The sequence below is a fragment of the Microcaecilia unicolor genome, chromosome 11 (genome assembly GCF_901765095.1).
Source record: "Microcaecilia unicolor chromosome 11, aMicUni1.1, whole genome shotgun sequence".
Taxonomy (NCBI): domain Eukaryota; kingdom Metazoa; phylum Chordata; class Amphibia; order Gymnophiona; family Siphonopidae; genus Microcaecilia; species Microcaecilia unicolor.
This window is the reverse complement of record NC_044041.1, coordinates 181,098,846-181,112,270: the sequence shown is the minus strand read 5'-3', so window position 1 is coordinate 181,112,270 and position 13,425 is coordinate 181,098,846.

Sequence of the window (13,425 nt, the reverse complement as noted above, 5' to 3'; positions counted from 1 at the left end):
CACTGACATCACTTCCTGTTTCCTTACTGGCAGAAGGTGCCAGAGGGAAGCCTGCTGGGCTGGCACAGGCAGTGGAAATCATTTGTTGCAGCTGCGTCTGAAGTACACCGGGGAGGGAGTTCAGAGATGGGGGCAGAGACCGGGCTGCTGGTGGAACAGAGGGAAAGGGGGGACTGTACTGCCACTGTGTGGGCCTGAGCCAAAAATGGGTGGACTTTTTGCCCATTGGTAGTGGTAGAAACCTGAGCCAAGGGTATGCTAAGGCCACTTCTTACCACAGCTTAGTAAAAGGACCCCTAAATTAATAGATGTGGAGGGGCATAATCGAACGCGAATGCCCATCTACATGGGCATCTATGTCTGCAAGTGGGTACGTGAAGGGGCAGGACAGACCGTATTTTTGAAAAAAATGGACGACCATCTTTTTTTCCGATAATACGGTTTGTGCCCGGGCAAATGCATCGGATTTGTGCGGATTTCAGCTGGGTGGTTTCGTTTTTCAGCGATAATGGAAACCGAAGGTGCCCAGCTCAAAAACAAACAAATCCAAGGCATTGGGTCATGGGAGGGGCCAGGATTCGTAGTGCACTGGTCCCCCTCACATGCCAGGACACCAATCGGGCACCCTAGGGGGCACTTGTAACAATTAGCAAAAAAAAATTAAATACCTCCCAAGTCCATAGCTCCCATCCCTTGGGTGCTGAGACCCTCAAATCCCCCCCAAAACCCACTGCACACAACTCTACACCATTACCATAGCCCTTATGGCTGAAGAGGGGCACCTACATGTGGGTACAGTGGGTTTTGGGGGTGGTTTGGAGGGCTCCCATTTACCACCCCAAGTGTAACAGGTGGGGGGGGGAGGGTGGGCCTGGGTCCACCTGGGTGAAGTCCACTGCACCCCCTAACAACTGCTCCAGGGACCTGCATACTGCTGTGATGGAGCTGGATATGACATTTGAGGGTAGCTTACAGGCTGGAAAAAAAAGTTGTTAAAGTTGTTTTTTTTATGCTGGGAGGGGGTTAGTGACCACTGGGGGAGTCAGGGGTGATCATCCCCGCTTTCCTTTGGTGGTCATGTGGTCATCATCCCCGATTCCCTTCGGTGGTCATGTGGTCATTTAGGGCACTTTTTTGGGACGTTCGTGAAAAAAAGGGTCCAATAAAAATGACCCAAATTCGCGCTAAAAACGCCTTTCTTTTTTCCATTATCGGCTGAAGGCGCCCATCTCTCCTCGGCCGATAAACACGCCCCAGTCCCGCCTTCACCACGCCTCCGACATGCCCCTGTCAACTTTGCCCATTTCTGCGACAGCTTGCAGTTGAAGACGCCCAAAATCGGCTTTTGATTATACCGTGCCTTTGCGAGATGGGCGCCTATCTCTCGATTTGGGTCGAAATCTGGGTGCCCATCACTTTCGAAAATAAGGCTGACAGTCTCTCAAATCCTGTGGGGTAGAGAAGCCAATAACAATATAATGATGACGATAAAATATATTCCCTATGAGAAGGGTGTACAAAACACTTTAATATGTGATCCAGCTAACAGAAGGGAGAGAGACATTGGCTGGGATTAATGTCACAATGTTATTGCATCTGCTAGTACAAAAAGGATTGTGGGTCTGCTTTAATGCAGTGGGACTCGCCGCATTTACCATCTTGTCGTGTGCTAACATATTAGTGCGTGTTATTACATCGGATTTATTTACTTATTTATCACATTTATACCCTGCATTTTCCCACATGTTTGCAGGCTCAGCGTGGCTTACAATAGACCGAAAAGGTTATCGCTAGTCCAGTAGTTATACAAATACAATACATTGTGGAAGTCTGAGGCGATAGGAGGAACAGGGTATAAAGGGAAAAAGGGTAAAGGTAAGAGAGTCCAAAATGGTCCATTTATATGCTGTTTTGAAGGAGTTTAGGTTTTATGTTGGATCCTGGGGGTAGGCCTTCCGGAATAGGCTGGTCTTGAGTAATTTCCTAAACTACTACTACTACTACTATTTAGCATTTCTATAGCGCTACAAGGCGTACGCAGCGCTGCACAAACATAGAAGAAAGACAGTCCCTGCTCAAAGAGCTATGTAATAAAAGTGAGCCAAGTATAGGACAATCAAGCCATTGTGACATCACTGATGAGGTTGGCTCTTATTGGTGGACTGAGGCATTATGACATCACAATATTAGCTCTGGTTACAAGAGACTACTACTACTACTATTTAGCATTTCTATAGCGCTACAAGGCATACGCAGCGCTGCACAAACATAGAAGAAAGACAGTCCCTGCTCAAAGAGCTTACAATCTAATAGACAAAAAAAAATAAAGTAAGCAAATCAAATCAATTAATATGAACGGGAAGGAAGAGAGGAGGGTAGGTGGAGGCGAGTGGTTACGAGTCAAAAGCAATGTTAAAGAGGTGGGCTTTCAGTCTAGATTTAAAGGTGGCCAAGGATGGGGCAAGACGTAGGGGCTTTTGAGCAGTTTTGACAGCTTTTGGCAATGCATTCCATAATTGGGTGCTGATAAAGGAAAAAGAGGAGGCGTAAGTGGATTTATATTTGAGGCCGTTGCAGGTAGGATAATGGAGATTAATTGTCTCACCTCCCCAGAAGACCAATGCTAAAACAAAGGGGTTCTTTTACTAAGCTGGGGCAAAAAGTGGCCTTAACATATCCTTACGTGGGTCTTTCCTGCACGATAAGCTCATTTTCACCACAGGGGTACAGAAGCTGATTTTTCTATTTCCAGTATTAATGGCCATGTGCTAATTTTCCCATTAGTGCTGACAGTATGTTTTTTTCTAGCGAAAAAGATGTGAGTACTTAAATGCCAATCCACCCTTTAGGGGTGGGGTGATCACTGAGGGACCCACCCCACAATAGCCAGGCCCCCTGTAACCAGTCACAGAATCTATGACAAAGGCAGAATTGGTGTGTACAGCCTGAGCTCTTTCAGTAAAACTTGGGGACCATGGGTCACATTTAGCAGACAATAGAAAAGGTGCCGGTACTTAGCACCCCCAAGTACCCCCTCAAAAAAGCCCTGCTAAAGAGTGACAAGATTCCATGCAGAATTTCAGAGAGTAGCAACATTTCATATAGAACCCCAAAGAATAGCAAGATTCTGGAATGCTAAAGAACAGTATGTTTTTTTCTAGCGAAAAAAGTGCCGGTACTTAAATGCCAGGCCACCCTTTATGGGTGGGGTGATCACTGAAGGACCCAATCCACAATAGCCAGGCCCCCTGCAACCAGTCACAGAATCTGTGACAACGGCGAAATTGGTGTGTAGAGCCTGAGCTCTTTCATTACAACTTGGAGGACCATGGGTCAAATTTAGCAGACAATAGAAAAGGTGCCGGTACTCAGTACCCCCTCAAAAAAAGCCCTGAGTGCTGAGCCCTTACTGCCACCTGTTTTGTAAGTGGTAAGGGTTCATGCTAACTGATTAGCACAGAACACGCCCACTCTCTGTCTCCAGACCCACCCCAAGTATTAAAAAAATACATTTTATTTTTTAGTACCTGGGTGGCATATTTATAAATGATCTGGAAATTGGAACTAAGCGTGAGGTGATTAAATTTGCAGATGACACAAAACTACTCAAAGTTGTCAAAGCATATACGGATTGTGAAAAATTGCAGGAAGACCTTAGAAAACTGGAAGACTGGGCATCCAGATGGCAGATGAAATTTAATGTGGACGAATACAAAGTGATGCTCATTGGGAAGAATAATCCGAATCATAGTTACCTGATGCTAGGGTCCACCTTAGGAGTCAGCACGCAAGAAAAGGATTTGGGTGTCGTTGTAGATAATATGCTGAAATCTGCCCAGTGTGCGGTGGCAGCCAAAAATACAAACAGGATGCTAGGAATTATTAGGAAAGAGAGCAAAATAAAACCATTATATTGCCTCTGTTCCATGGTGCGACCTCATTGTGAGTATTGTGTTCAATTCCGGTCGCCGTATCTCAATAAAGATATAGTGGAATTAGAAAAGGTTCAAAGAAGAGCGACCAAAATGATAAAGGGGGGGGGGGGGGGGGATGGAACTCCTCCCAAATGAGGAAAGGTTAAAGAGGTTAAGGCTCTTCAGCCTGGAAAAGAGATGACTGATGGGAGATATGATTGAGGTCTGCAAAATCCTGCGAGGTGTAGAATGGGTAGAAGTGAATCAATTTTTCACTCTTTCCGAAAGTACAAAGACCAGGAGACACTCAATGAAATTACATGGAAATACTTTTAAAACAAATAGGAGGAAATATTTTTTCACTCAAAGAATAGTTAAGCTCTGGAATTCATTGCCAGCAGATGTGGTAACAGCAGTTAGCATATCTGGGTTTAAAAAGGTTTGGACAAGTTCCTGGAGGAAAAGCCCATAGTTTGTTATTGAGATGGACATGGGGAAAACCGATTGGTAGCATGGGATGTTGCCACTAATTGGGTTTCTGCCAAGTACTTGTGACTTGGATTGGCCGCTGTTGGAAGCAGGGTACTGGGCTAGATGGACAATTGATCTGACCCATTAAGGTTGTTTTTATTTATTTATTAGGATTTATTTACCGCCTTTTTGAAGGAATTCACTCAAGGCAGTGTTCAGTAAGAATAGATGAAACATGAGCAATAGGCAATTACAGCAGTAAAAATATTCAAGTAACAATACAAAGCATGGCATGGAATACTACTACGGGCTTCCTAAGGTTGAACAGCTGATCAACAAAGGAGGTCCGGATCATTGCTTGAGGCTTTTCCTCCTTCAAAGAAGGAATTGCTGCCTGGATGTCTCAACGCCACCTGAAATTAAATATGACCAAAACCGAGCTTCTCATTTTCCCCCCCAAACCCACCTCCCCGCTCCCCCCATTTTCTATTTCTGTTGATGGCTCTCTCATTCTCCCTGTCTCCTCAGCTCGAAACCTTGGGGTCATCTTTGATTCTTCTCTCTCCTTCTCTGCTCATATCCAGCAGACCGCCAAGACCTGTCGTTTCTTTCTTTACAACATCCGTAAAATCTGCCCCTTTCTTTCCGAGCACTCTACCAAAACCCTCATCCACACCCTTGTCACCTCTCGTTTAGACTACTGTAATCTGCTTCTTGCTGGCCTCCCACTTAGTCACCTCTCCCCTCTCCAGTCGGTTCAAAACTCTGCTGCCCGTCTCATCTTCCGCCAGGGTCGCTTTACTCATACTACCCCTCTCCTCAAGACCCTTCACTGGCTCCCTATCCGTTTTCGCATCCTGTTCAAACTTCTTCTACTAACCTATAAATGTATTCACTCTGCTGCTCCCCAGTATCTCTCCACACTCGTCCTTCCCTACACCCCTTCCCGTGCACTCCGCTCCATGGATAAATCCTTCTTATCTGTTCCCTTCTCCACTACTGCCAACTCCAGACTTCGCGCCTTCTGTCTCGCTGCACCCTACGCCTGGAATAAACTTCCTGAGCCCCTACGTCTTGCCCCATCCTTGGCCATCTTTAAATCTAGACTGAAAGCCCACCTCTTTTACATTGCTTTTGACTCGTAACCACTTGTAACCACTCGCCTCCACCTACCCTCCTCTCTTCCTTCCCGTTCACATTAATTATTTGATTTGCTTACTTTATTTATTTTTTGTCTATTAGATTGTAAGCTCTTTGAGCAGGGACTGTCTTTCTTCTATGTTTGTGCAGCGCTGCGTATGCCTTGTAGCGCTATAGAAATGCTAAATAGTAGTAGTAGTAGTTCAAAGAAGAGAAAACGAGAGATAGCACCACCACAGATTGTATTAGGTAGAGATCAATTTTTTTTTGATGAGTTAAGGAAACAGTGTGATAATGAGCTCTAGGTTGTTATATAGAATTAATGGTATGCTATTTGCAATGACTATATGTTCTTATGTGCTGAACCCAAAACTACTGCTGGGTGCCTGAACGTGCCCCACCCCCTTGGTAAGACATTTTTAGCTGCAGCTTAGTAAAAGGGGCCCAGAATTTGCTGCTCTTTTATAACTCTGCCTGTGACAAAATTACAGCTTCTGTTTTTAGGTGATCATTTCACAAACACTCCCACTTTCTCAACCTATCCCTTTGCTGGGCATTGGCTGGGAACTCGATGGCTGTGCTGAACTGCAAAAGCCAGAAATCTCGTGCTCCTAATTGTAAATCCTTCTTGCGGAGCCAATCATGTATATATTTTATTTTGGAGTGAATTACATTTCCGACAACGTTGCATGTTAACAATATTATGAGCAGTGTAATATCCACAACACGAAAATACTGAGAGAAACCCGTTTTTAGCAACTTCCAAGAATCTCTAATTGGCCGGAAAGTGAACACTAAATACACAATTTATCAATACCTAGAAATACACTTTGTATAATTATCTTGCACAGGAAGCAAAGTAACCATGAGTAAAAATAAAAGAGCTGCTAATTTAATGAGCTTTTGATGAATCACGACAGTGAGCGCGTTAAAGGTATGAAATCGCTTGTGAACACAAGGATTCTCTCCTTGTTGATTGGGTCATGTAATAATAGTTACATATAATCTGCAGACTAATTTTAGTGGAATGACATAGATCTGCTGCTATTTCATTGGACAAATCATATGATTATGGTCTGCTGCACTGAGGGCAAGTCACTGGAAATTGTAGGAATGACTAAAGGTTCACATGGCAAGATATAAGGACTGGAACATTATCCATTAATTATAAAATTAAAATGAACCAAGCCTAATTAACTACGAGGAATTCAAATATTCACTCGAGTCATCTCAGTGCACTCACAGGGCATTTTCATAACAACCCAGTACAGTCTTTGCAGTCACAGGGCCCTTCCAGCTAGGGTTGCCCTTACAGTCCAGGTCAAGTAAAAAGGCTGCTCCAGTCCTGGCTTTATCTTTATGCTTGCATGAATTGTTGGTTCTGTCTTGGGAACTCTCAATGGAAAAATTGAAACTACAGCTGGAGCAGAAGCAATCCACCTAAAAATAAGGGAGTGGCCACTAGGGGGCTCTCTCATTCCATGGCCACCTGCACTGCAGGGACTGCTTGGGTGGAAGTTTTGCTACTAACAATGCAGGCTTTATAATCTTTGCCCACCATTGCAGTTGACAAAGTTATTCCTAAGCCTCCGAAAAACAATTAGGGCCCAAATGCTTTCTGGTATAATTTGGCTTCTCAGCTCTGCATTAAAATTGAGTATAGGGCTCAGTCCAGTGGTTCACTGACAGTTCCACTCACTGTCTTGCAGAGGGACCTAGGCTTGATTCCTGGCTAAAGGTTCACTGCCCTTGAAGCTGGGTAGGGTTAGGGATCCTATGGAGGACCTTGGTTGAGGGAGGAGAGAGGGAGTCCTACCAATTACACAATAGTGACACCTAATGGCCATAGTTAGGGCCATTTTTATAGGGTTCCAGAACGATTCTCACTACATTCACTGGATTATGGGAAATTGGTAGGAGATATAAAATAAGATCAAATCCTTGGGTCACTGCGAACAAAAGCACAAGTTGCCAAATCCGAGACCTGGCTTCAAATAAGCCTCCCCAGCCCAATGGTCCCCTCGCGCGTGTGTTTTAATTGTTTTACTCCGTTTGGGTGTTGCGCCCACCCTACGCATCTTGAGTTTTAAAATTGGTAAGGTTTCCTTTTCTGAAGATGGGTTCTTTTATATTAGATTCCTCCTAAGCCTATTTCCTTTTAACTTCATTGTATGCCTCCTCATTACAGAGTTTTCCTTCATTTGAAAAAGACTCATTTCCTGTACATTAATGCCCATGAGATATTTAAATGTCTCTATCATATCTCCTCTCTCCCAGCGTATACTGTTGAGGTTCATAAGCCTGTCCCTATATGTTTTATATCCAAGATCGCTTACAATTTTGTAGCTGCCCTCTGGATCAACTCCATCCTCTTTATATCCTTCTGTAGGTGTGGTCTCCAGAATTGTCCACAGTACTCTAAATGGGGCCTCACCAGAGACTTCTACAAGGGCACTATCACCTCTTTGTTCCTGTTGGCCATCCCTCTCCTTATGCATCCAAGCATCCTTCTGGCTATGACCGTCATTTTTTCTACCTGTTTGGAAACTTTAAGGTAATCAGACCCAATTACCCCAAGCTCCGCTCTTCTTTTGCACACTCAAACCCTTCACCCCCTATATTGTACCATTCCCTCAGAATCTTGTGACCCAAGTGCATGATCCTGCATTTTTTAGCATTAAATCTTAGTTACCAAATATTGGACCATTCCTCAATCTTCGCTAGGTCCTTCTTCATGTCATTCACACCTTCTAGGGAGTTTGTTATCATCCACAAAGAGACTAACCTTACCAGATAGGCCTTCTGCAATATCACTCACAGATGTTAAAAAGAGTCGGCTTTAGGACCGATCCCTGCAGTACTCCACTGATTGCATTCCTATCTTCAGAGCAAGCTCCATTTACCACCACCCTCTGTCTCCTTCTGTTCAACCAATTTTTAACCCAGTCAGTTACTCTCAGTCCCATAACAATGGTACTCTATTTATGCGTCACCTGTGTGGATGAAATCTAAGTACATCACATCTAGCCCCCCTCCCACGTCCAACTGTTTGGTCACCCAGTCAAAGAAATCAATCAGAATCATCTGAGTGATGCCATGTTGCCTCGGGTCCTGCATTCCATTCAGTTTGAGAAACTTCACAATCTCCAATTTAGAAGCATTTCCATTAGTTTAATCACCACCAAGGTCAGTAATTCCCAACTTCCTCCTTATTCCACTCTTATGCAAAGGGACCACGTCCGCCCTTCTCCAGTCCTCCAGAACCACTCTGGACTCTAAGGAAGCATTGAAGAGGTCAGTCAGCGGAGCCGCCAGAACTTCTCCAAGTACCTTGAGATATATCCCATCAGGCCCCATTGCTTGGTCTACTTTTATTTTAGCTAGCTCCTCACGAACACAGTCCTCTGAGAATGGGTCTTGGTGTAATTAGACTAACAAATGAGGAAAAACAAGTGTCAAATGTACCAATACAATGGGAAATGCAAAGTTTTACACCAGGAACCAGCGGACACATGAATGGTCAAGGAGAGGTGAACTGAGACCAATGGATGAGAGATGGATATTTGTAGCATAGGACAGTGGATTACAGGTCTGATGATTCATGGCAAATCTCTATATATAAAAGGCACCACCAACGTTCTATGAAGCCTCCAGCGGGAAGTGTGAAGGGGGAGAGATATCCGGTTTCCCCATGAGTGTCTGCCCCGCCCTCGCTCTCTCTGTAACACAAACAGTGAAGGAAAACACAGCAAAGCACGAAATCAAATCGCTCTCTCTGTAACAGTGAAGGACTCAGAGGGGGGAGGGGAGAGAGGGCAGGGACACACACACTCCCACATGCACACAGAAGAAAACCTTGCTAGCCCCCATTTCATTTGCATCAGAAACGGGGCTTTTTTTACTAGTGTAGAAATAAAACTGGTAAAACGTGTAGATTCTGCAAGGAACAGCTGGAAATGATTATTCATCTTGTAGCTGTCTGTAAGGTTCTAATGGGAGAAAATTTCTGTGCAAAAAGATAAAATAATGTGGCATGCCTCATCCATTGGAAACTGGGTAAATACTGTAACACTACTATACTAGGAAAACATTGGAATTGTGAATCTAAGAATGTGGAGAAAGAAGAGGTTGTGATTCGGGCAAGCCTTCCTGTCCTGTCCTGTCCATGGTCCAGCATCTCCTCTTCCCTTCTCTACCCCCTCCCACCCACTGGCCCAGCATCTACTACCAGAAACATGTCTGAATCCTTGCGAAATTACCTCAACCTGCATTACCCCATTTGCAAAGGACTCAAGTACAAAACTTATTTTGGATCCAACTTCTACCTGGGCAGCCAACTCTGGAATACCCTTCCCAGACCTATCCGCTCAATCTGTGACTGTCTACCCTTCTGGAAAGCACTAAAGACCCATCTATTTAAGCAAGCTTATCCAAATGACCCAGACTAATCTTATGAACCCATCTTCCCAACACATACCCAGAAGACAACGACATTGCTCCAGACTAAATCTCCCACCTTCCTCCCTTCCACATCACCTATCTTTACCTACTTATCTCTTTTATCACTGTTATATTTGTTATATTATATTGTTATATTGTTCTTCCCATTACTATGTAAGCCGCATTGAGCCTGCTTTGAGTGGGAAAGCACGGGATAGAAATGTAATAAATAAATAAATACATATGTGGAGGGGCATAATTGAACGAAAACGTCTATCTCCATGGGTGTTTATCTCCGAGAACGGGTCCGTGAAGGGGCGGACCGAACCGTATTTTCGAAAAAAATAGACGTCCATGTTTTATTCGACAATTTGTGAGCTGGGCGTTTTTGTTTTTCAGTGATAATGGAAAATGAAAGCGCCCAGCTCAAAAACGAATAAATCCAAGGCATTTGTTCGTGGGAGGGGCCAGGATTCGTAGTGCACTGTCCCCCCTCACATGCCAGGGCACCATAGGGGGCACTTTTACAAAAACAAAAAAAAAAAGGTAAAAGAGCTCCCAGGTGCATAGCACCCTTCCCTTGTGTGTTGAGCCCCCCAAATCCCCCTCAAAACCCACTGCCCACAAGTCTACACCATTACTATAGCCCTAAGGGGTGAAGGGGGGCACCTACATGTGGGTACAGTGGGTTTGGGGGGGTTGGACGACTAAGCATTAAGCAGCACAATTGTAACAGGTAGGGGGGGATGGGCCTGGGTCCACCTGCCTGAAGTCCACTGCACCCCCTAACAACTGCTCCAGGGACCTGCATACTGCTGCCAGGGAGGTGGGTATGACATTTGAGGGTGAAAATAAAAAGTTGTGAAACATCATTTTTTGTGGTGGGAGGGGGTTAGTGACCACTGGGGGAGTCAGGGGAGGTCATCCCCGATTCCCTCTGGGGGTAATCTGGTCATTTAGGGCACTTTTTGGGGCCTTATTCGTGAAAAAACAGGGTCCAGGAAAAGTGCCCTAAATTCTAGCTACAAACGCATACTTTTTTTCCATTATCAGCGAAAGGCGCCCATCTCTCCTCGGCCGATAACCACGCCCCAGTTCCACCTTTGCCACGCCTCCGACACGCCCCGTCAACTTTGTACGCTTCCGCGATGGAGTGCAGTTGAAAACGTCCAAAATCGGCTTTCCATTATACCGATTTATTCGTTTTTGTGAGATAAACGTCTATCTCCCGATTTGGGTCGAAATCTAGGCGTTTTTCTCTTTCAATTATAAGGTGGATAGTAACATAGTAACATAGTAGATGACGGCAGAAAAAGACTTGCACAGTCCATCCAGTCTGCCCAACAAGATAAACTCATATGTGCTACTTTTTGTGTATACCTTACCTTGATTTGTATCTGCCAATACTACTAGTACTAATCATTCCTCTAGTGCTACTAGGTGTATGCAGTGCTATACATGTTATATGCAGGTACTTTCTCTGTCCCCAGAGGGATCACAATCTAAATTTTTTTGTATCTGGGGCAATGGAGGGTTAAGTGACTTGTGCAAGATCACAAGGAGCTGCAGTGGAAATTGAATCCAGGTTGCCAGGCTCAAAGCCCACTGCACTAACCATTAGGCGACTCCTCCCCTTCTCTCTAAGTATCCAGCATCTCCCTCCGCTTCCTCCTGTCATCACTGCTGCTGTTGCCACTTCCCTGCCTGAACTGCTGCTGGAACAGAGGCTGCATAGACCAGAAAGGAAACTATGACTGTAGACCTTTGAACATCTGCGCATGTGCATTCTACTACTACTACTTAACATTTCTAAAGCGCTACTAGGGTTACGCAGCGCTGTACAATTTAACATGGAAGGACAGTCCCTGCTCAAGGAGCTTACAATCTAGAAGACAGGTGTACAATCTAAAGCTTACAATCTAAACAATCTAAAGACAAGTGTACAGTCAAAAGACAAGTGTAGAGTCCGTCTGATAGGGCGTACTATATTTCACGAAAGGTTAGGTGCCGAAAGCAGCCTTGAAGAGGTGAGTTTTAAGCAGAGATTTGAAGATGGGTAGGGAGGGGGCTTGGCGTAGGGGTTGAGGAAGATTGTTCCAAGCATAGGGTGAGGCAAGGCAGAATGAGCGGAGCCTGGTGTTTTCAAAATCTGCTGCATGTCACCCACTCTTAAGTCCTGCTGCAGGGGTCAGGATGTGACAGGCCGTGATGCTAGCTGTGCTGCTGCAGTTATCCCTGAAGCCTGTTGTTTTAGGCAGATGCCTAGTCCACCTAGTGGCAGGAGGACCAACCGTGATTCCAGTCCTGAGACATTCCCAATCCAACTGCTAAAACATTCGATACAAGAAAACCTGACAAGGTGGTAAATGAGAAAAACACAAGAACGACATTCATAATAGAAGTTTCAGTGCAAAGTGATCATTCTGTAGGTTGTGTGGAGACAGAGATGATCCTTAAGTACAGAGAAATGCAGTCAAAGACTAGGGGCAAAAAGTATTATTTCCCATTGTGCTGGGCAACACAGGTCTGATTAAAAACTATTTTCAAGCACAGCTTGATAAGTTGCCTATACAATTATATCTTATTGAAGGAAGCTGTCTTTGGCACAATACTAGTAGGGTGAGCATTAGCAGTACATTTCAGAGCTTAAAATCAGTCTACATATGGTGGCTTAGGAATGAGATTCACATGAGGAAATGGAGAGCAGACATAGGCTACCTCCACTATCTGTTGGCATTAGAATTTTGATCAAGGTACATTTGCACATATGATTTTTGAATGTCCTATTCAGGGGCGTAGCCAGACAGGCGGGAGGGGGGTCCAGAGCCTGAGGTGAGGGGGCACAGTTTAGCCCCCCTGGTGCCGCCAACCCCCCCCCCCACCATTATTGACCCCCCCCCCCGCTGCCACCACCACCTTTGACCCCCCCCGCGCCAATCCTTTCGACCACCCCCTTCTCGCCGCTGCCAACCCTCCCCCGCTGCCACCGTCGGGTACCTTTGCTGGTGGGGGTCCCCAACCTCTGCCAGCCAGTCCTCTTCTCCGGCGCGGCTGCATTGCTGATCTGCAAGGCTTCTGTTTCTGTGAGTGTGACGTCCTGCACGTACAGTGCAGGTATCCTTTGCCGCCGTATTGCCTGCCCTGTTCTATCTTCCCCTCATGTCCTGCACGCCCCTTTTAGTGAAACTGACTCAGTTTCACTAAAAGGAGCATGCAGGATGTGAGGGGAAGACAGAGCAGGGCAGGCAACGTGGTGGCGCTGGAGATTGGCGCTGGATCTGGCGCTGGATCCCCACCAGCCAAGGTATTTGCTGCGGAAGTGGGTGGGGAGCGCAGGGCGGTGAGATGGAGGGGCGGCTGACCAAAATGTGCCCCCCCACCTCAGCTTTTGGCCCCCTCCCACCGCGAGGTCTGTCTACGCCCATTTCACGTCCCAAGTGTAAATGTCGGAGGAGCCTGT